The sequence below is a fragment of the Macrobrachium nipponense genome, chromosome 27 (genome assembly GCF_015104395.2).
Source record: "Macrobrachium nipponense isolate FS-2020 chromosome 27, ASM1510439v2, whole genome shotgun sequence".
NCBI lineage: Eukaryota > Metazoa > Arthropoda > Malacostraca > Decapoda > Palaemonidae > Macrobrachium > Macrobrachium nipponense.
Window position 1 is genome coordinate 31483778 of NC_087216.1, and position 27263 is coordinate 31511040.

General features: G+C 39.5%; 1 protein-coding gene and 1 pseudogene across 3 annotated transcripts in view; one reads left to right on the plus strand and one right to left on the minus strand.

Annotated features, from left to right (window-relative positions):
- Positions 1 to 27263, minus strand: part of LOC135200995 (ankyrin repeat and IBR domain-containing protein 1-like) — a 228209-nt gene that overhangs the window by 25632 nt on the left and 175314 nt on the right. The gene's annotated exons all lie outside the window — the stretch shown is intronic.
- Positions 1 to 27263, plus strand: part of LOC135200472 (ankyrin repeat and IBR domain-containing protein 1-like) — an 85586-nt pseudogene that overhangs the window by 20078 nt on the left and 38245 nt on the right.

Below are 27263 nucleotides of genomic sequence, written 5' to 3' on the forward strand. Positions count from 1 at the left end.
TGTTCCGAAAAGACCAGACTTGCCCATATCGAAGAAACACCCTGGCTTTCTTTATTGTTAAGGAGTTCTTTCAAAAAAGCTCCTTCATTGTGTTGGCACAAAGATTTGAAATCTTTTGATTTGAATGCTCACGAGGTGAGGGCGCGGCCTCGGAAGCATTTCAACAGAGCATAGGCACTCAGCAACATCCTGAGTACCATGTTTTAGCGAAGCAACTCTGTGTTCAATTCACACTCCCTGCGAGATGTGAAGATGGCATATGAGATCTGCTGCTCGCTAGGGCCATACGTGTCTGCAGACACAATCTTGGGGCAAGTAGTACCACTCATCCTATCCTGTAGAAAATGGTTAGGAAGAGCTCTTAATTAGTAGTTGAGTCGCCGACAACGGTGACTTCTTAACTCTTAAGCCTTAGTTAACACACCTTAACTTTGGCTAGGTTGGTCAGGTGGTGTATATATATTTTTATATATATATTTTATTTTACTTCTTAGCCCTCATGGTATGGTCAATATGGTCTAGTCACGTCGTGGTCTTCGCCCTGTTGACAGATCATCTGGAGTGCACCAGCTATATAGGTCTCTACCTCGCTGGCAACTCTAGTAGCACAAGCAGACTTACGTGGCAATAACCACGAAGCCAGCAATGCTAACAGGTTGGAACCAAGATGTAAATCATCTGCATGCATTTGTTTCCCAAATCCTTCTATTCTGTCCCTTCCCACCTCCAACGGTGGGATTCAGTATATATATATCTGACAGGTAAGTTTTCATGAACAAAATGATATTGTTATGATACAATAAAGTTTGTTCATACTTACCTGGCAGATATATATAATTAAGTACCCACCCACCTCCCCTCAGGGGACAGTGGAAATAAAAATTATGAATAGAAAATGGGAATGGTTTCCTGATACCCGCCTCCCAGCGGCGGGAATAATGGGTACTAAAACCACCTGGCCGACCACTGTGTGTGCCGGAAGTTTTTGAATTTCTGTCGGACTTCAGAAAATACAGTATATATAAATCTGCCAGGTAAGTATGAACAAACTTTATTGTATCATAACAATATCATTTTAAAGCTAATCTATCACCATTAGTTCAAAAATCTTAATGTATATCAGTAATGGGTCTTATGGTGTTAGTGTGTCCTTTAACATAGAATACCAGGCTATAGTTTTCACACTGTAAACAAAACTTATACGTACTTTAATTCTTGGAAGATAGGGGAAAGGTGAGGGCTGAATTAATTCCCAAAAAGTGAAATGGGAATATTGTTGGAGGAGACCTCCTGCTGCCAAGGGAAATCGTATCTGCTTTACTTATCACTTGTTCCTTGGCGCGGTTTTTTTGCTTTCCATTTTCTGTTTCACATGTATGGAAATGAAATTTCAAATAAATTAGCAAGTCTTCAGCAACAAATTTGGTTCCACAGATACGTGCTCTTACATGCTGAGGTTTCTTTTCTTGCTTTAAAGTTAGTTGAACCCAAAGAAATATAAGCAAAAGCAGCCTTAAAATATTGCACCACCCATATAATGCTACCTCCACTCTTATTGTGGGCTCTTCCCTTCTGTTAATCCATACAGGCAGTCCCTGCGAAATTGGCAATAGCCGAAAGTCGGCAATTTATGGCGCTTATGGCTCTGATAATCAGTTAATGCACTCGTTAGGTATGTATCGGTGTTGATAACCAGAAATCAGCGCATTATGGCACCACCTAGACAAGCCCCATAAACCGGATTGCCAGTGACAGACTCCATAGATGACTGGGGACTGCCTGTACTTCATAATTTTGATGGTGTGATTATTGCAGCTAAGATTTTCTGTAAACCATTCTGTTATGCCTAGAAATCTGATTCACTTATTTAGTACACTACTATACAATATTAATGTCACCCAAGGATATGAGAAATTGTTGTCCCTAGCAAGGAAACCCTTGCTAGGGACAACATTTTCTTTGTAGGCAGAGGTCAGTTAACTTTCAATGCCCTTAGTTAGCCCAGGCCCCAAAGGAAAGTATGTTTAACCATAAAATTATAGATATGCCTGTAAAAAGGATGAATTTGCATATAAGTAACTTACCAGTAGTTACATAGCTATAGTTTCTAATTCGCTCCGCAGCCTTTTTATTTAAAAAACCACAGTCGTACTTCGATTGTTTAGTTTGTACATGAACTTTCCTGTCAGACATATACTTAGCTTACGTCTCTGACGTCACGACAGAATTCAAAACTCGCGGCAAATGCGACAGGTAGGTCAGGTGATCTACCTTACCCGCCGCTGGGAAGCGGGTGTAAGAACCAACATACCTTTCTTGCCAGATTTTTTCTGTCGTCGGTGTCGACCACACCTGTTGTCGGTACCTCTTGACAGTTGGATTCTTTTTTTTTCGTCGTTTCGCTGGATTGTTTCTACGGGACTTTTGGTGAAGTACCCGATCTTTTGGCCTGGCATTCGCGATTTGTGGACAGTTATTGACTTTTCTTTGATTTTTCTTTGGATTCATGATGTCTGATGATGTTGATACTAAGAAAACTGCTATGTTTAGAGTTTGTTGTATGACTGAGTGTAAGGTGAGGCTACCGAAAGCTGCGGTAGACCCCTCACACAGTATGTTTGAAGTGTAGAGGGAATGAATGCACCTTTAATAATCCTTGTAATGAATGTGAAAAGCTGAATGAGGATGAATGGAAGTCTTTGTCTTCCTACTTGAGGAAGCTTGAAAGGATAAAGTTAGGAAAGCTTCTTCTAGGAGCAGTAGTAGATTCTCGTATTAGCGAGTTGGATATAGATAATCCTATTTTAGAAGTAGCTCCTTTGTCAGTTTCAGCTCTGCTCCTGCACCGAAGCCGAAGATGCGCCTTCGGAGTGGCCTCCATGAAGAAGCCATCCATTCGCCAGTATGGAGATGAAAATTAAACATTTAGAAGGTAAGAGTGATTCCAATAGTGATTTGTGCAGTGAACAATCCCGTGCAGTGTGGAGGGTGCGTCTGATCGGCTCCCTAATGCTTCCAGGCCTAGACCTCTTCCAGACTCCCAGTCCCAGTGGAGGAGGAAAGTCGAAAGCCGCAGGAAGGTTAGGGAGCATCCCCACCGGTCAGGCGTCCCCTCGGTAGCTCCTGTTGATCGTTCCCAGGCTACCTTGGATCGCTCCAAGAGAGAAATATTGCACCAATGCTTCTCGTCTTCGCCTTCGCCTTCTCCTAAACGAGGATGGAGCTCTTCGGAAGCCTCGCGCCCTTCGAAGAGAGCCTGAACGCTCCCTGCGCCCGTCCATCCAGCCCTGAAGTTTTTTCGGAAGAGCCTGAGGTGGAAGCGAAGAAACGTAAGAGATCTCTGGAGTATTGTTCCCCGAGCAGAGATCGAGCCTCGTCACCTGTTTCAAGAGTTTGTGAATTCTCCTGCAGGGTGTTGGCTAACCTTCAGGCGCAGATTTCGGCTCTGGCTGGCTCTCTTTGCGTGTCGTCTCGTCGTAGGAAGGACGTCTCGCTTCCTTGTAAAGAAGTCCAGGCCCCTCTCTCCTGACTCTCGCTATTCGACGGAAGCGGCCCGCTCACCTGTGCGTTCGGATTCTCACAGGAGACTTTCTGCTTCGGACAAGATCACATCTACGTCCAAGCGCCATTCGCCTGACAGACAGGATGTCTTTGTTTCTCCTTCGGACAAGGAGCAGACTGCTCGTAGGAGATCTTCGCCCTACAGACGCTCTTCTCAAGACAGGATCGCTCCCCTGATAGGCACCAAGAGCCTAGTAGGCGCTACTCGCCTCGTAGCCGCTCCTCGTCGCGCCTCCACTCTCCTGTTGACAAGCGCCCTAAATCGGACAGGCGCTCTTCGCTGGACAGGCGTCAAGAGCTTGTTAGGCGCGTTTCTCCTGGCAGGCGCTCTTTCTCCTGACTTTTACTCTCCTCGAGTCAGGCACCGAGATCCTAGCAGGCGCTTCTCCCCTTGTAGGCGCTCACCCTAGTAGGCGCTCGTCGCCAGAGATCCTCTCCTCGGTCAGGCGCCAAGAGCCTGGTAGCCGCTTCTCGTATGGCAGGCGCTGTTGCTCCTGGTAGCCTCTCTCCTTTGGATAGGCGCCAAGAGCCTGATAGAAGTTTTTCTTCAAACGGGCGCTCTGCTCCTGACAGCCGCCTTACTCCTGTTAGGCTCCAAGAATCTGAAAACGCACTCCTCCAGACAAGAAGGATGTTTGCAAGTAGGCACGTTTCTGAAGCTTTGTCTCCAAGACGTAAACGTCTTACTTCCTCTAGAGACTCTTATAAGGATAGTCGCGCCTCTAAGGATCATGAGGGTTCTTCAGCTCAGGAAGAACAGGATCCCTCAGAAGAAGGAGGACCAAAAGACTCCTCTGTTTCTCCTATAAAGAGGTTGACAGATTTGCTCCTGCAAGAGTTCGGAGATATCCTTTTCTCCTGTGCTCCTCCTTCTCCTCTTTCTTTATTCTCCACTTCGAAGACGTCGAAGGTTTCGTCTTGTGTAAGGATTGAAACCTACTGTTTTTCCATGGGGGAGAAGGCGCTTAGAGGTTTTGGGGAATGGCTCCTTTTAAGGAAGAGAAAGGGAAGACTGTTTTTTTCTTTCCCTCCGTCTAAACTGACTGGCAGATTGGGATTCTGGTACGAATCGGGCGAACCATTTAGGCCTCGCTCTCCCTTCGTCTGCGGACTCGACTTCTCTTCATTGGTGGATTCTGCTCGTCGTTCCGCCCTCCTGTCCCGCCAAGACTACGTGGGGGATGAACGAACTTGACCACCTACAGAAGGGAAATGTTCCGAGTCCTGGAAGTTTTCAACTCCCTTGATTGGTCTTTAGGAGTTCTGGCTAATAAGACCAGACCCTGATTCTCTGTCTCCCTGAAGATCTTAACTGCGTCCTCACTTGCATGGACAAAGCAGTGAGAGACGGCTCGAGTGAAGTCTCCTCACTGTTTTGGAGCTGGAGTTATTAAGAAGCGGTCAGTCTACTGTTCGTTTCTCACTAAGGCAGTTTCACATGCACAAAGGGCCTCTCTTATGTATGCTCAACTCTCTTCCTCTCTGTTCCCCAAGAAAATTATTCAAGATGTCTCGAGTGCCCTTTCAGCTAAGGCTACTCAGACATGTTAGCCCAGGCAGCCAGGAAACCTCGCTCTGTCTTCCAACCCAAGGCCAAGAAAGAGACTCCTCTGAGGCAGGAGCCCTTTCGAGGAGGACCCTCTGTCAGAGGTTCTTCAACCAGAGGAACTAGACCTTTTAAGAGAGGTAAAACCTTCTCTAGGTCAGTCAGAGGGAAGAAATAGCGATCAAGGACTCCAGACATCAGTTGGTGCCAGACTACTGAAATTTGCCAACGTCTGGGCCCACAAAGGGGCAGACAATTGGTCCCTATCGATTGTCAGCAAAGGATACCTCATTCCCTTCTCGTCAAGACCACCATTGACGACAACTCCGAGGGAGTTGGTGGCCAAGTACAAGGACCCCATCATGAATCAAGCCCTTTCTCTAGCAGTAGATCTCATGCTAGAGAAGGAGGCTATAGAAACTAGTGAAAGATCCCCGCTCTGCGGGTTTTTACAACAGACTATTCCTAGTTCCGAAGAACTCAGGAGGATTGAGACCGGTTTTGGATGTAAGCGCCTGAACGTCTTTGTGGAAAGAGGAAGTTCGCCATGGAGGACAACTTCCTCAGTGTTAGCGGCTCTTCGTCCAGGGGACTGGATGGTGTCTCTAGAACCTTCAGGACGCTTACTTTCATGTGCCGATCCATCCTTCTTCACGGAAGTATCTACGATTCATGATGGGAGGAAACATCTTTCCAATTCAAGGCCTTGTGCTTCGGCCTGTCGACTGCACCCCAAGTTTTCACGGGGTTAATGAAAACGTGGCGCAGTGGCTACATTTGGAGGGAGTGAGGGTGTCGCTTTATATCTCGACGACTGCTTAATCAGAGCAGAGTCTCAAGAAAGATGTCTGGAGGACCTTCAAAAGACCTTACATTGGCAAGTTCTCTGGGAATTCTGGTGAACTTCCAGAAGTCTCAATTAATCCCCAGTCACAAGAGCGGATCTATCTGGGGATTCGGATAGCTTCTCTGGCTTTTCGGGCTTTTTTCCGTCGCCAGAGAGGATATGCTCGTTGCTACGAGAAAATAACGACCTTCCTAGAGAAAGATGCATGCACAGCGGAAGGAGAGTGGATGAGTCTGCTGGGGACACTCTCCTCGTTGGAGCAATTCGTTTCTCTAGGAAGGTTGCATCTCATGCCTCGACAGTTCTTCCTTTTCCTTTACCAGAAACTGGAGGCGTCTCTCCCCTAGATCTTGGACCTTGCTCCTTCAAGGTCTCAAGGGGAATCAAGAGAGGACCTTCGGTGGTGGAACCCAACTTCGTTTTGTGGAAGAATGGTCTCTTTACATGCCGAACCCCAACATGTGGCCCCGAAAACCGACGTCGGAAGCAGGTTGGGGAGCGACGCTCGGGACAAGAGAACGTGTCAGGCACCTGGAAGGGGGATCAGGTGTCCTGGCACATCAACAAGAAAGAGTTGATGGCAGTCTGGATGGCATTGAAAGCCTTCGAGCCCCACGTCCGAAATGCAGTAGTGCAGGTCAATTCGGACAACACAACAGCCTTGGCGTACATCAAAAAACAGGGGGGGGACACTCCTTCTCCCTGTACGAAAACAGCAAGGGATCTTCTGCTGTGGTCTCAAACAAGGAAGATCAGTCTTTCTCACCAGATTACGTACAGGGAGAAAGGAACGTCAGGGCCGATCTCCTGAGGCAGGAAGAATCAACTCCCTGCCTTCCGAGTGGACCCTCACTCAGAGGTATGCCAAGACCTGTGGAGAAGATGGGCAGACCTCACATCGACCTCTTTGCAACAGCAAGGAACGCAAGGATCGAACTTTACTGCTCCCCGATCTCAGACCCAGGAGCAGTATCAGTGGATGCGTTTCTCCTAGATTGGACAGGTCTAGATGTCTACGCCTTTCCCCCCTTCAAAGTACTGGGACAAACCCTCAAGAAATTTGCTATCTCGGAGATGACAAGAATGACGCTAGTAGCTCCGTTCTGGCCCGCCCAAGATTGGTTCACAGAGGTACTGGAATGGTTGGTGGACTTTTCCAAGAGCACTTCCACAAAGACAAGATTTGCTCAAACAACCCCACTTCGACAGGTATCACAGAAACCTCCCCGCTCTCAATCTGACTGGCTTTCGACTGTCAAAAGTCTTGTCAGAGCGAAGGGGTTTTCGACAAAAGCTGCTAAGGCTATCGCCTCAGCTAGAAGACCTTCGACCCTTAAAGTCTACCAGTCGAAGTGGGACGTCTTTCGCCGGTGGTGCAGGAACCAGAAGTTTTCCTCTTCCAGTACCTCTGTGACTCAGATAGCAGATTTTCCTAGTTTTCCTCAGAGAAAAATGCGGTTTGGCATATCTACTATCAAAGGATACCGGAGCATGCTGGCTGCTTTGTTCAGACATAGGAATTTAGATCTTTCGAATAACAAAGATCTGCATGATCTATTAAGATCTTTTGAAACTTCCAAGAAAAACTTCGAACGAAGTCCAAGTTGGAATCTGGACGTGGTTCTTCGTTTCCTGAGGTCCTCTAGGTTTGAGCCACCACATTTAGCCTCCTTCAAAGATCTTACGAGGAAAGCTCTCTTTCTCATGGCTCTAGCATCCGCTAAAAGGGTTAGTGAGATTCATGCCCTAGAAGGAAGGATAGGTTTCAAAGGAGATCCGTGGTTTGTTCCTTCCTTCCTTCTTTTTAGTTTTTAGCAAAAGAATGAGAACCCCTCAAATCCTTGGCCAAGGAGCTTTGAGGTTCGTGGATTATCTGCCCTAGTAGGGGAAGAACCTGAAAGAACTCTTTGCCCTGTTAGGAGTTTAAAATACTACCTTCAGAAGAAGAAAACCCTTAAGGGCATTGAGGACAGACTATGGTGCTCTGTAAAGGACCCCAGCAGACCATTGTCGAAAAATGCGCTGTCTTTCTTCATTAGAAGTCTTGTAAAGAAAGAAGCACATAGATCTTGTAATGAAGAACATTTCAAGCTCCTAAAGTCAAGGCTCATGAAGTGAGAGCCATTGCCACTTCCTTGGCTTTTAATAAGAATATGTCTCTTCAGAATCTGATGAAAACTACATTCTGGTAGATGTAATTCAGTATTTGCCAACCACTACCTAAAAGACGTCAGTATTTCCATATGACGAGTGCTTCGCATTAGGGCCCGTACGTATCGGCGGATTCGGTGCTGGGGCAGGGAGCTGGAACATATAGCCTTAGTAGTTTTTTTCCTTGTTTTGCTGACTAATTGAGTTCATATGGTTGTATGAAAAATGATGCAGGTAGGAATCTTTTTTCGTTTCGTAATACTAATAACTTTAGTTTGGTTAGGTGATCAGATTGGTTTGAAAGCTCCCTGCGTTGGTAGTGGACAGGTTCTGTCATAGAAGAGGGCGAACCCCATTGACATGATCCGACTTGGATTCTACTAAGTAAGCGGATATCAAGTCCCGTTAGTAGGACCCAAAGAGTCTTTTCAGCTGTAGGTCACGCCCTCGCTGTAGCTCTTATGGCTAAGCAGACTAATAGACAGTATCTATGAGTCTTCAGCCTAAAAAAGGTAAGAACCAAGGTATTTTTATCCTACAACAGGTGTTGTTTACCTTTCTTTGTTATTTTCTGTCTTGTACCCTCCACCAAGGGTGTCAATCAGCTAAGTATATGTCTGACAGGAAAGTTCATGTACAAAAATGATATTGTTATTTTACAATAAAGTTTTGTACATACTTACCTGGCAGACATATACGATTGATGGTCCCGCCCAGCCTCCCCTCAGGAGACAGGTATAAGAGAGAAAAAAATCTGGCAAGAAAGGTATGTTGGTTCTTACACCCGCTTCCCAGCGGCGGGTAAGGTAGATCACCTGACCTACCTGTCGCGTTTGCCGCGAGTTTTGAATTCTGTCGTGACGTCAGAGACGTAAGCTAAGTATATGTCTGCCAGGTAAGTATGTACAAAACTTTATTGTAAAATAACAATATCATTTTAGGTGACAAGCCCTCCTGATGTCATTCTATGATGTCAAACATATCTTTAAAATCATTAATACATTTTCCAAAATCAAACACACATTACCCATACACTGAAACGTTCCCCCTTACACCAATACGAAAATAAAAATAAAATAATAGTGACTAAACTAATATACAATTGCACTTATCTCTTTATCCCTCCCTTCCAACTTCTTTCTAACCTAATCCCCTCAGAATCTCCTTTATTCTCCAACCTTTATTTACCCTCTACATAATTTATAATCTTTTTTCCCCCTGAAACTCCTGCTTTAGTTAACCTTAAACGCCGACTGGACGTATTTTAACGTCGACATTTTTTGTCTCTCGGGTGCCGACTGACGTATTTTACGTCGACATAACAAAAGTTTTTTTAAAAATTCGCGGAAAAATACTTTTAGGCCTACCAGCCAAAAACTCTTGAATCACGCGCCTTGGGGGATGCTGGGAGTTCACGGATCAAGGTGTTTGTTTTGTTTACAATCGTTACGCAGGCGCGCAAGCGCGAATTTCTTTCTTGCCGCACTAAAAAGTATCTGTAACACATCTCGGAAATTATTTCGTCACTTTGACATAATTTTTGTTTTTGTACCATTTTAAAATTAGCCGTTTATAATGTAGTTATATATGAAAATGTGTGCATTTTTATGTAGAATACAGCCAAAAAATACTCATGATTGTATTTTCTTTTATCAGTTTTTTGAGATTTTTCATATAATAACGATAAGTGCCAAAATTTCAACCTTCGGTCACTTTGAGCTCTAAACCGAAATGGTCGAAAAAAACGCAATTGTAAGCTAAAACTCTTATATTTTTAGTATATTCAATTATTTCCTTAATTTTGCAACTAAATTGGAAGTCTCTACCACAATATTTCTATTTATGGTGAATTTATGAAAAAACTTTTTCCTTACGTCCTCACGGTAAAACTCTTTCCGAAAAAAATCATACAATGCGATTGTGGTAATGTTTGCACCATTTTAAATTTGCCGTTACATAAAGTTTTTATATATGAAAACTGTGCGCAATTTCATGCACAACACAACTAAAACAACACATGGTTGAGCTTTTTATCATTTTGAATATTTTCATATAAAAAAATGTAAGTGACAAATTTTCAACCTTCGGATCAAATTTGACTCTAACCGAAATGGTCGAATAACGCATTGTAAGCTAAACGCTTATATTCTAGTAATATTCAAGCATTTACCTTAATTTTTGCAACAATTTGAAGTCTCTAGCACAATATTTCGATTTATGGTGAATTTATGAAAAAAATAACATTTTCTTTATGTCCGCGCGGTAACTCTTCCGAAAAAATCATAACGTGCGATTGTGGTAATGTTTGCACCATTTTAAATTAGCCGTTATATAAAGTTTTATATATGATAATGTGCGCATTCATGTATAATACAACAAAAAAATAGTTGAAGGTTTGGTAGCTTTTCTCATTTTTTAAATATTTGCATATAAATCACGATAATAGAAAAAAAAACCACCTTTCGGTCAAATTTGACTCTACCGAAATGTCGAAAAAACGCAATTGTAAGATAAAACTCTTACAGTCTAGTAATATTCAGTCCCATTTACCTTCATCGTGAAACAAATTCGAAGTCTCTAGCACAATATTTAAATTTATGGGTGAATTTAAAAAAAAAAAACTTTCCTTCCCCTCCGCGCTTGCGGATTCTCCGCACAAATCTCCGAAATCGAAAATGCGTAAAGTCCCATTCTCGATAATTTCTCCGTTTCATATTAGGCATTTTCATAGAGTTTTATATATGAAAATGTCGCAATTTCATGTAGAATAGAAAAAACGAAAAATATTTTGAACAGTTGTAATTTTTCTATTTCCGAAATAATTGCATAAAAAAATATATATAAAAATAAAAAAATTCGACATTCGGTCAACTTTAACTCGTCAGATATGGTCAAAACTGCATTTGTAAGCTAATATTCTTACAGTAATAGTTATATTCAATCATTTGTCTTCATTTTGAAAGAATTGGAAGTCTCTAGGACAATATTTAGATTTATGGTGAATTTTTTGAAAAAAATTATTTGTTTACGTCCGCGCGTTACGAATTCATGCATTATTTTGTGATAATATTTCTCTGTGTTGCTTTTATCGTTTTACATGTGTTATATACCAAAATGATGGCAATTTATGTACATTACAAAAAAAAAGTAAACTTGTTACCTTTAACTGTTTTGCGCACAGCGCGATTTAAATACAATTATATATGAAAATTTCGTTTTTGCGCTATCATATATCGCATTATTTATATATGATAATGATAATTTTTTTCATTTCTGATGATTGCATACTAACCTTAGGCAATGACAAAAAAGGAGCCAAAATGAAACTCTTAATCTTGAAAAACTAAAGCGCGCTGTGATTTTTTTGAAAAATATTTTTTCCGCTTCCGCGCTCACTCTGAAACGTCTCCGGCACATGGGAGACATTTTTTTTTTACCGACTTCGCGTTTAAGGGGTTAATATATCAGCTATTTGATCTTTTCCTTTTATCCATCTCACCTCCTTTATTTCCCCAGATTCTATTGTTTCTCTTATTGCTGCGGTATCTACTTTTAATCTCTTACTACCTCGACTAAGAAAATTCTTTATTCTGTCTTTCTCTCAGGCCTGTACCGAGGGGACGTGGGGGGTCATTGAAAATTTCTGGCAAGTCATATTTTCTGTGCCTATCCTTTTTCATTAACTGTACTTACAAAGTAAATAATATTTACTTGTTTTTGTTAAGTCCGATTATATAACATAACAAATAAAGTAATGTAAATGTTTATTGTTAACGTAATAAATGAATAGTCAATAAAACTGAAGAAATATTCTCAAATTTCAGTGCAAACTTTCAACATTATAAGTAAATTTCTGTTAACCAAAGTCAGTATGCATCTAATTGGGTAGAAGGGCATAGACCACATACCCAATTTTTCTTCTTAATATAATTAAAATACCATCTTCAAGTATTTTCCCCATCTTGTGTATAGGCAATGACATTTATAGAAAGAAAAAAAAGGTCCAGGTTTTGGGAGAACCACCCCCCCCCCACCCCCACCCCGATAAAAAAAAAACTGGGTACAGGCCAGAAAATTAAAATTCTTTTTTCATGAACAAACAGCGCTTTTTATTTGGAATAATACAACTCTTTAGTTATGTGTATGTTTTATCGAACGAGAAAAGAGAAGTAAAGCTTGAGAGAACAGAGATGAGAATGCTGAGAAGGACTTATGGGACTATTGCTGCTAGAGAGACTGGAAAATGATGAAAATAAGAAGGGTAGGCTTAGTGAAGATTACAGAGGTGATAAAAGAGTCATGTTGAGATGGTATGGGATGTGTTTGAGGATGGATGACAAGGGAGAGAGTGAAAAGGGCTGGGGAGGAACCTGTTAGAGGAAGAAGATCGAGAGGGGACAGAGAATTATATGGTGGGATAAAGTGAAGGAAGATATGGAGAGAGAGGTTTGAAGGAGGATGATGCCTTTGATAGACGGCAGTGGAGAAGGCGCATCAGGCAACCGACCCCTTAATGTAGGGAAAACAGTGGGAAAGAAGAAGATTTACAGTTCTAGAGGTACGGTAAAAAACGGTAAAAAATAGATAAATTAAAGACTAACTACCCTAACTAACCCCAAAGAAAGAGCGAGAGAGAGAGGGAGAAGAGTTGTATTTCTAAATAGTATTAAGCTAACTTCTAATGAAATTATAAAATTACTGTAATTTCATTTAAAAGTAAGCTTAAATACGTACATTTCCTTAAAAAAAAGAATAATGGTTGATAAAATATAGGCGTGTGTGAAGATACATACGTATGGCGACAGAAAGAGAGAATTATGTAAAATCATTGACTGCTAATGGCAACACCCCCCCCCCCCCCCCCCCCCCTTTCCTGTCACTTTACTTAGCATATTTGACAGCTCTGGGACTTTGAGCTTCTGGCAAAGTTAAAAAGAAAGATGAGGGGGTGGAATATTTTATATGCATCATTTGTAATTGTTACGTTATATTATTATTATTATTATTTTATTATTATTTTATTATTATTATTATGTCTAAAAGTTCTCCACATAATAAAACAAAAAATGTGAGTGTGTGTATAATTTCAAAAAACCCTTTACAAAGCTTTCAAACCCTTCCCTGGTTTTATCATTGGCTGATCAATAGGACCTAGAGGGCTACTACTTAGGACTTTATCTTCAGACCTAAATGCCGACAACTTGTATTTGGCTCCGACTCATCCAAGAAGTTGGTGTCTATGGAGCTCCATTTCTTTTTGGCTTCATGTAATGATCAAACGTTCATACCCACAGCTGACATGGGCGGAGACAATATAATTTTGGGTGAGATTTCATAAGGTCAAGTGTATTGGGTCTGCCCCCTAGCATTCGGAACAAGCTGTCAGACAGGAACTAAGACAGGAATGCAGTCACCCACAGATCACATTCGCCCCCTTTTTACCTTCAGGACATTGCCCATAGATCCTTGGACTCTTTCCTTGGGTTTTGTTGTTGACGGCTCAACAGTCATGTAAACTCTCCTAGCTTTTGGGGACAGGTAGCATCATGCTAAGGTGTACAGCTGCAAAAGATGGGTGTTTGTGTGGAACTGGTGTTCCTACCTTCTCTTATAAATGATGGACGGTGTATGTGTGCAGGTGTTCTAGATGACTGAGTATCCTGTCTATATTCTAAGCTCTTTTTGGATTAATAGATGCAACTCCTACCCTCTCTCTAGCAAAGGGGCAAAGAACCACTGACAGGTGAACAGAACCATTGGTTATCTTTCAGCTTTATTGTTGATGACATGTGGTTCATCCAAGCGTATCTTTTGAATCATTGATGTTCCTACCATTTATCAAAGGCCCAGAAGTCTGGCAGTTGAACATCACTCATGATGCTACCTGTCCCCAAAGCTAGAGATTTACATGCACTGTTGAGCCGTCAGAACAAAACCCAAAGGAAAGAGTCCAAAGGATCAGAGCATGGATCTCCTTCCTTTGATCTTACATGACCAGGAAAGAGACCCCAGGTGGAGGGCAGACTACCAATCAATTCAGAGATTTGCTCAGAATCTTCCCAGCAGGAGTAGTAAGTCTCCCGTATCTAAAGACCGAGGCTTCTTATACATGCAGGAACAAATGACAAATTTCTAAAGTAATTTGTATTATTCCTAACATACAAACCTGAGGTCTTACTAAATGCCCAATTCTAGCTACCCCTCACTCTGCTTCCTGGACCAAAAAGGTAAAGTGAATGCTTACCTTTTACTGGATGGAGGGGGGGGGGATTTCCTCCCCTTCTGTCAGTAGCCAGCTACCATATTCATCTTGTTTAAGGGAGCCGTCCGCTATGCTGTGTATTTTTTTTTTATTATACAAAATACATAATTTCCATATATGATTTTAGATATAATACCTTCATCATACAAAAATTTTCAAGTCATTTGAGCAAAAACTTTTAGTTTTATTAGCAAAAATTATAAAAAAAATACAAAAAAAAAAATAGTAGCGATTTCTCCGCTAATATGACTCAGTTTGTATTGAAAATCATAACCATACCAAAAAACTATCTTTATAACACAAAAATAATCCTGTGTGAACAGAATTTTTATTTTTTATTTTTTTTTTATTTTTATGAATTTTTTTTTTGTCTAGACTCAAAGAAATCATAAAACAAAAAAGAAAGAACAGAAAAAATTGGCCCACAGGAATTGTGGGATTTTATTTATTCCTCTTTCCAATGAATATCTTTCTCTTTAAATTGGATAATAAATAACCGAGTAATGGCTACCAACATGCGAATAAGTATGTTTTTGAGTTATGAGCTCCCAAAGATTTGCTATGTAAATTTTCGCTTTTTTCTTATAAAGTCAAACAACATTATTATAATTACTTTATTTGTACTTTTATTGTTGATTTCTACATCAAGGATCCTGGTCCTCCCCCATAAAAGTGGTATTAATACCCTAAGCATGACACGAGACAATGATGCTGATGGCGTGACATGAGACAATGAGGGAGCTGATAACAATGAATTTTCGTGTTATTCTTTCAGCACACTCCTGGCCTTCGCTAACTTTGCTAGCCTTAGTTGCTGATGTAGCTTCTTGATCTTAGGTAACTTCGGCATTGCTATAAGTTCACTAAGAATTATAAAACAACGTAAATAGCTAGTAACCAAACGCAAGTGCGTGCAACTCCTTGGACGTCTGTGGAGTAAACTGAGTCATTCTCTGAGTCTCGCCTATAAATAACCGCTCTGAGCAGCTCGCCTCTCACACTACCTTTCATTGCTAACAGATGTATGAGAATTTCGAAAAAATCTGAAAAAATCACTGTATATATGCAAAAATAAACACACAAAAACAATCCTGTCAAACTCAGTCAAACAGACGACGCAGTTACGATGACGTCATCATTTAAAAACCGCTATATCTTCATTAATCGTAAAATAATTGGCTGAAACTTCTGGAAAGTATGCACGGCATGTTTCTGCATAGATACAAATAATAACTCTATTTTTTATTTTTTCAAGTTGACATGTCATCCGCCATAGCGGACGGTCCCCTTAAAGTTAACGGCTGCTCCAGCTTGTGCTGACAGTAAATCCTGTATGTAAAGATCTCAGATAGTATGTTAGAAAAAATGCAAATTGCATACTTAAAAAAATTGTCATATATTGTATTTATGGTCAATAAATATAATAAAGAAAATTTCATATTTTTTCAGAATGGTCCAAAGCACTACTCTTAGAAAAATGGATGACAAACGCTGTGCATTGCTGTGAAGTAGCAGGCATTGCTCCTCCAGCATCCGCACTCCAGTTAGTGCCCCTACACCTCCAATGGTTACTCCATCTCCGCCCAGCTCCGTTTACTTACTCCTCCCCTCCTCCACATACCCTGGTGAAAGTATGGAGCAAGATGATGATTTATCGGGAGATAACGAAAATATGGTAAGCATCATGTGAATTGTCATAACAATGTGTTGGAGCTCTGTATGTAACTATGCATGGCATGTAATTGTGTTTTGTGCTAAGACTTATCTAATGATAACCAAGTGCTATTTGAAAATATGGCTTTTATTTTGAGAAGGACAAGTTTTATCATTTTTGTATATAGTACGTAGTTGGGTATAATTTGAATTATTGAAATGAAATAACGAAGATTCTATTTCCCACTAAATCCTCAATTTACCTTAAACCAATTTAGGTTACCCTTGATTTAGCACACAAAACTACAGTTTCACTACACCGTAGTCAATTTAGGTCAAATTCATCCCAAAATTTTGCTGAATATGAGAGATGTTTGTACACATAAATTTCTGGTTTCAGTAAGGTGGGAATTAAGATATACTACTGTACTGTAAAATTCTTGGTTGTATTTAGAAAAGCACATTTTCATTTTATTTTCCATAAAGTTTCTTCAATTGGGAAAAGTTTCTTACTGTTAAATGCTAACCTAGACCCTAGGTAAGTTGTTTAGTCCCGCATTACCATAAATATAAATTGTAAGGCGTATTGATACAGAAACAAAGTTAAATATGAACATATCTGATGACAAAGATAACTGTGGAAAAAACTAACAGTAAAATCATTAGGAAGGCAACTGTGCCTCTGTTATTGCCAACACTGCTTTTGATATTATGTGGCAATCGTAGAACAGTTAAAAGATGTTTTGTAAATTTTGTATATAAAACTATTTTTAATAGTGCTGTGTAGATGATTTTAGTTAAAATCCTGAAATCATAGTATCAGTAAGCTGTGGTGTATGTAAAAAGACTTAAGCTAGACATAAGCAACCCCATTGAAGAATTACCTAGCTGTAGTCCAGTGCATGCACAGGCAGATTTTGATGAAATGTGTACTGCGTATTGTGTTTTAATGTGGTTTGTCTGTTGCTTAATAACCTGTTATAATATTATTTGAATGTTAGAGAGACGATGAAACCAAAGGATGTACTTATGGTAGCTCTTTGCTTACTACAAAATCAACTAACAAAGTTACAAAAGCACAGATGCACACATCTAGTGCTTACAGTAGTTATAATTTTGTACTATTGTGTACAGGTAGTCTCCAGTTATTGGCAGGATTCTGATAAGCAAGAACTGTCATTAACCAAACTCGGTGATTCATGGCAGTTATGGCGCCAATATCCCGTTAATGGTGCTTATAACCGGTTAATTGCGCCTTCTTCAGTATGTTATGGCACCATAACTCTATTATTGGCCCCTTATGATGCCGATAACGGAGCTCAGCATGTTTATGGTGCCATAAATCGCCGATTTTATGGCGCTAGACAAGCACCATAAAACCGGATCGCCATTAACTGAGTCCGTCGATAACTGGGGAGTGCCTATGTTGTATTTGAGGCCATATTTTATGACTTTAAAATTCTCAGATGTTATTACAGTATTATTATTAGTATTATTATTGAAAACAATTGCTGTTCCAATAGCAGTTATCTTGTAGAGAGAGTTTTCTATTCTCATATATTCATTTTTGCCAACAGGTAGGTGGTATAATAATTTCCAAAGTACTTGGAAAGATATTCTGCTTATATTGTTTATTTTACTCTTATGTTTTAACACTCATCCATTTGAATTTTACCCTAGCCTAACTTTCTTAAACACAAAAATGAGAAATCTCCCACCTGTACTCGTTCTCCAATCCAGTATACTCCAGAAAATCACCTTAGATCAACAACACAACAAGACTTACGACCCAAGAACTCCTACCAGACAGGGAGCTCTGCCCCTGCCAACCAAACACTAGCCCCACTTGTCTCCTACTGGCCTCCGTGTTATTGTTTACATCCCACCGCTGCCATCTTGTCTATGACGTCACAGCCTATGAGGTCACAACACAACTTAAATACATCAACAGACACCTTCTAGAATCACCATATGCTGTCCATACATAAGACACCACCATATTTCAACAATGCATAAAATACAATAACAATTATACAATATGTAATCAGTCCAGACGTTCATTGACAGATTTATTGAAGTACCAAGGCAGGGAAGCATATACTATAAAATGAAGGCCGATTAATGTCTTGGCAGGTCAAAATTTAATCGGTCCATTGCTGCTGTGGGGGATCTATGTTGTAAAGCCTGTAGGCATTCAGACCTTGCTTGCTTTAATGATCAGGAAGGTTGGTTGTTTTCTGTTGGTGTATCATCCACTGGGTAATACTGATGTATTGGTTTATTACAGTTGAGGGTGCTTTTACATCTCTCTTTTTCCCTCAGTGGCACTTGGCGCTGGATGATTATTTTCTTTCTTCTTGCATTGCTGTTTAACCCTTAATGGACAGATAGGCTCTCAGGAGTAGTAATAACAGGTTGTGGGTAATGGATGGATTGATCCTGGGGAGAAGCAATATTACGCGCCTTCGATTTGAAGGGAATCAGGCGGGAAAGAGTTGCCATTACTTTTATAGCCCATAAATTCACTAATGGCAACTTTTAGACTGGATAAGAGGAGAGACTGGGCAGCTCAGGGCTAAGTTCTGATCTTGACTTCAGGGACGATGCACTGCCCTTCTCTGTCTCACATGACGTCTTTTGTAAATTTCCTCATAAATACGTACACCAAGGGATTGCTGTTGGAATCAGGTGGGAAAGAGATGCCACTACATCTATAGCCCATAAAGTCACTAATGGCAACTTTTAGACTGAATAAGAGGAGAGACTGGACAGCTTAGGACTTAGTTTTGGTCTTAACTTCAAGGGACGATGTTCTGCCTTCTCTGTCTCACTTGACGTCTTTTTGTAAATTTGCTCATAAATACGTATACCAAGGGATTGCTGTAGGTTTTAGTTCTATCTTTTATGATAGTATGGCAGTTGTAAATGTAATTTTGCAAATGAAAAGTGCTAGGAAAATATATAAAATAAAACATATACACGTAAAGCCAAAAAAGCTACTGTCTCTTCGTTCTCGTAAATTTACATAAATATTTTACAACAAAAAATGCTCAGAATTTGTTACTAATTTTATTTCCTATCTGTTTTGACATTGTGATCTCTAATTATAATTTTACAAAATATAATAAATTCATTTTTGTTCATATGCTGAACAAACCTTCGGAAATCTGAACAATGGATATTTTCCAAGTGCCAAGCTGGTAACTGGTTAAAACATTCAGAGATTTAAAGCACGGATCTACGAGATCTGCACACCTGCGCGTACAAGGTGAAAGTTGGTCAGAGTTACTTCCTCTTTTTCTTCATAGAGCCTGAGTTTCTGCTCCATACATTAACACTGGTCTTATCATTGTTATATATCTTGACTTTTTAGCTTGATTAGCATTTTTCTTATCACATACCACTCCAGCTACCTCTCCACTTCCCCCATGCAGTTTTATCCTACTGTCAACTTCAGTCTCACATCCTCCCTCTTGGCTTAAAGTACTAGATTCTAAGTACTTGAAGCAGTAAACACCAGATCAGTGGCATACAACAACTTCCACAGCTCTTCATTCCTGATCTCTTCACTCAACACATCCATGACCAGCACAAACAAAAATGGACTTAACGCTGACCCCTGGTGTAATCCAACACTAACTTCAGTTTTCTATTTCCCTAACTGCTGTTATCACTTTTCTGCTCGTTCTTTTATATATCATCTTGACCAGCCTAACCAACTTTTCTGGGACTTTCCTTTTCTGTAAACACCAAAACTTCATTTCTCTTGGTTGGGATTCTATCGTATACTTTCTCTAGGTCTATAAATGCTCAATAGAGTGCCTGGTTTCTCTCTAGGCTCTTTTCCTGTAGCTGTCTTTACTATGAAGATGGCATCCACCATCCCTCTTCCTCTCATGAATCCATACTGCTGTTTCCCGATCTTTACAATCTCTCTTAATCTCTCATCCAGTATTCTCTCTAAAACTTTCAATCCATGCTGTTAGTTTAATTCCCCTGCAGTTACCACCAAAAGTTATTTCTAATTGTAATTTTTAACTTGACCCATCCAAAAGTTGGATAGGATACTACTTAGTATTTTTCCATCAAAATTAGCAGATACCTCCAAGTTCTTATGGCATTCTTGCACCTGTCTCAACACAAGACATCTAGATACCTTCCTTCTCCAATGAAATCTTCAACATTTGAAAGTAAATAGTTTTTGTTTAGGAACAATTAATGTTTTCTGAGATGGTAATTTCTTCATAATTCAACTCTGTTCTTGCCTAAGTTTTATAATGGTGGAGAATGATGCAGTGGAGCTAGTGTGTTGCTTTTCTTGTATCCTTGGCAACAACTCAATTTTACCAAATTAGTAAAAGTGCCATGCTGAAGTGAGATACACATAAAATTTTTAGGAATGAGCTTACTGGTGTTGAAGTGAACCAGACACAAAGATGACAAGTTCTACTGGTAGAGGGGCTGAGAAACCTTGATTCATACTTTGACAAATGGAAGCCAGAACTCTCCTTTGGAAACATGTCTGGAGATTATGCTCTTGAAGAATTATGCTTTTGTAAAGTAATGGATTGTTTTGAAATAATTATACATTACAAGTTTGTAGAAATAAATTCATGTCCTGTAGTTATTAACCATTTTTTTGTTGGAACACCATTCAGCTTAATATTTTACTCACTCATAATTTTTGTAAAAATTGCTGTTGAGTCACTGTTGAGTATGATTGTGTAGAGCATTGCTAATGTTGTAAATAATGAAGTTGTTGATGGATTTATTGTTATAACCCCATGTACGTAGTAGTGATATGTAGTTGATATTTTATTCAATGTTACTGTACTGTACAATAATGTACCAATAATTTTTCAAGAGTGAGAAACATTGTAATTTATTTTAAGAATGTAAATTCTAACAACATTTTCTTCAGTGTTATTTTTGTAATTTACAGTGTGAAATCTGCTATGGAGAGATGAGGTCATGGGAACTAGGTGAACATTGTGGCACAAGCTGTGAACACCAATTTTGTGCTACTTGCTGGGAAAGTTATCTTACTTTGAAAATTCAAGAAGGGGGTGCTCATCACATTCTTTGTCCTGCTGTTGGATGTAACATTTTGGTTTGATGTTGATTTTATTGAGAAGATGGTCAGCCCAGAAATGCGCGAAAGTACCTACAATTTGATATTCAAGTAAGTTTTTTTATTGTAATTGACTAAATACAATTTGCAAATTCATTGTTGTCTCGTCAAGTCAAGCAAGAAACCAATAATTGTTTTTCAAGGTGAATGTAAACAAGAGCAAAGCTATCTATCAGTGTAAATGAAACTGGGAACATGGTGTACTGAATATAAGTATTGATGCTTAAGACTGAAAATGGTTGATTCAAACAGATGTTCAAATAGGTTATAAAGAATGCAGTAAGCCAAGCATTTACTGGTGCAGAATAGAAAAGTGCGGCACCTAAAACTTAGCAGATTTCATTACACTTCTTAGTGGCCTTTCTGGAGGTCCAATGAAATAGATATATTTCATACTTACTGTAGAAATCTGGTAAGTTTGGTGAGGTTATCAGACATTGGATTGAGCACATCCAAACAGACAACATTTTTTTCTATGTAGATAACCCACTAAATATGCTAGAGGCAGAATGAGCAAACACAAGCACACAAACAAGGCTTTCTTGTTTGTCACCTTGAAGGTGTGCAGTGAACAAACAAACAAATGCTGTCATGTTTTGACTGACACTTTCTGGCTTGTGCCTGTGAGGGTGGATGGTGAACAAATGCACACATGTACAAACTAATGATTTCCTCTTTGTGTATAATGTTAGGAAACAGTATGCTTTTACTGTTGGTGTGCACTCTCTCTATCTCTCTCTCTCTCTCTCTCTCTCTCTCTCTCTCTCTCTCTCTCTCTCATGCATTATATTTAATTTTTTATTGACATTATTTAATACAGTACTCTCATTACTATAGTGTATGTACTTAATATAATATACAGTAGTGTAGTGTGACAGATTTTTCAGTAGTATGTAGGAGTGTACAAGATACAACTACATTTATGCATAGTTTTATGATAACTTACACACTTAACCCTCTTACGCAGACTGGACGTATTTTACGTCGACATTTTTTTGTCTCCCGTGTGCCGACTGGACATATTTTACGTCTAATTACAAAAGTTTTTTTTTTAAATTCGCGGAAAAATACTTATAGGCCTACCAGCCTAAAACTTTTGAATCACGCCCGTTGGGGGATGCTGGGAGTTCACGGATCAAGGTGTTGTTTTTGTTTACAATCGTTACGCAGGCGCGCAAGCGCGAATTTCTTTCTTGCCGCACTAAAAAGTATCTGTGACACATCTCGGAAATTATTTCGTCACTTTGACATAATTTTTGTACCATTGTAAATTAGCCGTTACATGAAGTATTATATATGAAAAGTGTGCATTTTTATGTAGAATACAACAATAAAATAGTCATGATTGTAGCTTTATCAGTTTTGAGATATTTTCATATAAATAATGATAATTGCCAAAATTTCAACCTTCGGTCAACTTTGACTCTACCGAAATGGTCGAAAAACGCAATTGTAAGCTAAAACTCTTATATTTTAGTAATATTCAATCATTTACCTTAATTTTGCAACTAATTGGAAGTCTCTACCACAATATTTCGATTTATGGTGAATTTATAAAAAGAAAAACTTTTCCTTACGTCCGCGCGGTAACTCTTCCGAAAAAAATCATACATGCGATTGTGGTAATGTTTGCACCATTTTATTTTAAAATAGCCGTTATATAAAGTTTTTATATATGGAAATGCACAATACAACTAAAAACAACCCATGGTTGTAGCTTTTATCAGTTTTGAGATATTTTCATATAAATAACGATAATTGCCAAAATTTCAACCTTCGGTCAACTTGACTCTACCGAAATGGTTGAAAAACGCAATTGTAAGCTAAAACGCTTATATTTCTAGTAATATTCAAGCATTTACCTTCATTTTGCAACAAATTGGAAGTCTCTAGCAACAATATTTCGATTTATGGTGAATTTATGAAAAGAATAACATTTTCTTTACGTCCGCGCGGTAACTCTTCCGCGAAAAAATCATATGTGCGATTGTGGTAATGTTTGCACCAATTTTATAATACACAACAAAAAATAATTGAAGGTTCTAGCTTTTCTCATTTTTGAAATATTTGCATATAAATCACGATAAATAGAAAAAAAACCATGTTCGGTCAACTTGACTCTACCGAAATGGTCGAAAAACGCAATTGTAAGCTAAAACTCTTACAGGCTAGTAATATTCAGTCATTTATCTTCATCTTGAAACAAATTCGAAGTCTCTAGCAAAATATTTAGATTTATGGTGAATTTAAAAAAAAAAATCTTTCCTTCCCTCTGCGCGCGGATTCTCTGCCACAAATCTCCGAAATGCGTATGTCCATTCTCGGAATATTTGCTCCGTTTCATATTAGGCATTTTTATAGAGTTTTATATATGAGAAAATGTGCGCAATTTCATGTAGAATAAAACGAAAAATATTTGAAGGTTGTAGCTTTTTCTTATTTCCGAAATAATTGCATATAAAAGCAATTGTAAGCTAATACTCTTACAGTATAGTAATATTCAATCATTTGTCTTCATTTTGAAATAAATTGGAAGTCTCTAGGACAATATTTAGATTTATGGTGAATTTTGAAAAAATATTTGTTTACGTCCGCTGCGTTACGAATTCATGCATTATTTTGTGATAATATTTTCTCTGTGTTGCTTGATCGTTTTACAATGTGTTATATACCAAAATGATCGCAATTTAGTGTACATTACAATGAAAAAAAGTACTTGTTACCTTTACCGTTTTTTGCGCACAGCGCGATTTGAATACAATTATTTATGAAATTTCTGTTTTTGCGCTATCATATATGTATCGCATTATTTATATATGATAATGATAATTTTTTTCATTTCTGATGGTTGCATACTAAACTTCAGCCAATGACAAAAAAGGAGCAAAAAATGAACTCTTAATCTTGAAAACTAAGCGCGCTGTGATTTTTTGAAAAAAATATTTTTTCCGCTTCCGCGCTCACTCTGAAACACCTCCGGCACACGAGACTTTTTTTTTTTTTTACCGCTTCGGCGTAAGAGGGTTAGTGTCTTTGCTCCCCTCTGTCTCTCATTATTGATTCAGAAGTGCATTTTTTTCAGTATATTTGATTTTGAGTTGCTTTGTCTATTATCAGGGCATTTGTTGAAAGAAACAAGACAATCAAGTGGTGCCCCCTTCCTGGATGTGGTCGAGCTGTGTTCCCTGAGGCTGAATTGGAAACACCAACCATTTTATATTCCAAACACAAAACCACCACCAAAAACTTCTCATGCTGTAGACTGTGGCAATGGACATTTTTTTTGTTGGTAAGTTTAATTAAAGCTTTTCTTTAATGGTTTAGCACTTCTCAGTATGAAGTCAGATATTTGATTTATTTGTCCTGTTATAAAATGCTTGACTGTCATCTTGGTTGAAAAGTGACTATAAGTCAGAAATTTTATACTGATTTAGCAAAATTGATCTTATGTGTTGTTGTAGCTTTGTGTTTGTCTTTTATGCTGAATATAGAATTAATATAAATTGCATTTGTTTCACTACAAGCCCATTACATGTACAGGCAGTCCCCGGCTTGCGACGGGGCTTCCGTTCTTGAGACACATTGTAAGCCGAAAATCATGTAAGCCGGAAAAATTGTCAAAAATCCTAAGAAAACCTTACTTTTAATACTTTGTGTATTAAAAACTATGTAAAACTGCATTTTTATTGCATTATTCATAAAAAAAATCTTCAAATTTTGATTATTTTGCATTTTTGGAGCCATATTTCTCCATTAGATCGCACCATAACCCTGGAACGTGCGTTGTAAACCTGGAAAAATTTCTATTGATATAATTGAAAAGCATCGTAACTTCAGACGTCGTAAGCAAGGGACTGCCTGTACAGTACTTGTAATTAGACCATTTACTATCATTTTTTCTCTGTTGTCAGCCCACAAGGACATATTAAGTGTTATTTATTTTGTATTGTTAACAGTTATTACTTGTTCAAACGCAGAACAAACTTTTGGTCTTAACTATAGGATAATCTTCCGCCAGCTGGAAACCGGTAAAGACAATCAAAGGTTATAAAGCAAGGAATCTGTGACATCTGGCAACTCACGCGAGTATGAGGTGGAAGCTGGTCACCGACCAGGCATAGAACCCTGTGACGCATCAGTCTTTCTTTGAATGCCTTGGAGAGTATCTCGCTTGTGCCCTCCTTCCAAAGCCGATTGCTTTGGTTGCCCATGATTTCTTTTGTTCAGTGTGTCTGCGTGTATGCCTTGATTATCATGGTGTTCACCCAGTTCTTCTAGGCCTCGTCAATGCTGGGCATTCAGGGATTTCTGTACTCCTGGGTTTTTGGTGGCTGCTACCATTACAGATCCTCATACTACATGCAGTAGGTGCTGCTGTAGTTTTTGTACCATTACTAATTCTTTCCCGGAATGTCGTTCTGGCCTGTGTCGCAGTGGAGGGTGTTCTACAAAAAGAGGGAGCATCGTAGAGTATCTACTTGTCCTTCTTGGAGGTTTTTTCGCTTCCTCATGTGGACGGTTCAGCATCCCCTTCTTCCAAAACCATTCCCTCTGCGTCGTCATACAGCTGTCTTCTTCCTTTTCTTCCATCGATTCATTGCTGAAAGTATCAGGAGTTGCACAGGATAAGATATATATGGCCTTCCTGAGAGGGAGGAGGCTATGCCTTCTGCTTCCTTTATTTCAGATTCCAAATCAAACAAGATGGCTGCTGTTAGGGTGTCTCTAGGCATACCAGAGTGCCCACTTTTTTGGATGGCCTAATCTCGAATTTCCTGGATGCTCATCACCCCCCCCCCCCCCCCCCCCCCCCCCTTCCAGGCCACCACTACAGTCGGCACAAAAAAAAGCGAACGACTCCCTATATATTACTGTAATAAGCGTTCGGACTTTTCTGCGATTTCCCGCCCGAGAAGTATATATTTTCCCCAATTTATCGTTCGTCTGGCAGCCTGTATTGTCCTCGCTGTTCGGTACCATGAGTAACTAATGCACTTCAGTGATAATCAAGCTGTCCCAAAGGTCGGTGTCCATTGTATGCGCTCCTGCCCCATCACGCTTTCGTCACAGCTACATTTGGCGCTCTTGCGCGCTAGCTAATGAATTATGGGCTAAAACCTTCCTTATCCTTGGTTAAGAAAGCGAGAAATTGTGACCCTATGGAAAAAACTGGTCAAGTCAATGTCAGCTATTGCAAGAGAGCTGGGAATCTCTAAAAGCACCGTCTCATTGTGGTGCAACCGCTCCAAGACAGGAGACCTTGATTCATCACTGAAGCGGAAGAAAGGCTCATGGAGGCCACGAAAAACTACAAAAAGAAACGGATAACATTTTAAAAAGGATTGTTATGGAACATCCATCAATGCCAGCCAAAATATTGAAGTCTCAAAACCCTGATCTGCTTAGGAACGTATCTGAACGGACTGTGCAACATCGATTGCAGAAAGACCTTGGTCTCCCATGTCGTGTTGCAGCAAAGAAGCCACTCCTCACTAAGCCTATGAAAAAAAAAAAAGGATGGCTTTTTTGCAGAAAATATTTGAAGTGGACTGAAAAGGATTGGGAAAGGGTAGTTTTTTAGCGATGAATCTAGCTTCCCACATTATTCGTAGCGCTGGCAAAAAAGTAAGGAGGCCCCAAGGATCTAACCGCTATGCATCAAAAATACACAGTCAAGACTGTGAAACATCCAGCTTATGTGATGGTATGGGGATGTTTCAGCGGATATGGGGGTAGTGGGGGATTATATTTTTCTCCCAGAGAGCACGACAATGAAATGGAGAGATTTATGAAAATGTCCTGGAAAATGAATTAGTCCTTACAAGGAACTTTTGGGCATGCGTGGTACTTTATGCAAGATGGAGCACCTTGCCACCGATTTCACAAGGTCACAAACCTTCTTAAGGAATTTAATATTCAGAAATTGGACTGGCCAGGCAATTCACCAGATTTAAACCCAATTGAAAATTGCTGGGCATACATGAAACGGAAACTGAAGGCACTAGCAGATGAGAAAAACGTCCCTCCCCAAATTGAAGGATGCCATCCGTAAATTTTTGTGGTTTGAAGACATGGATGCACAATATTTCAAGATTTAGCACATTCAATGCCA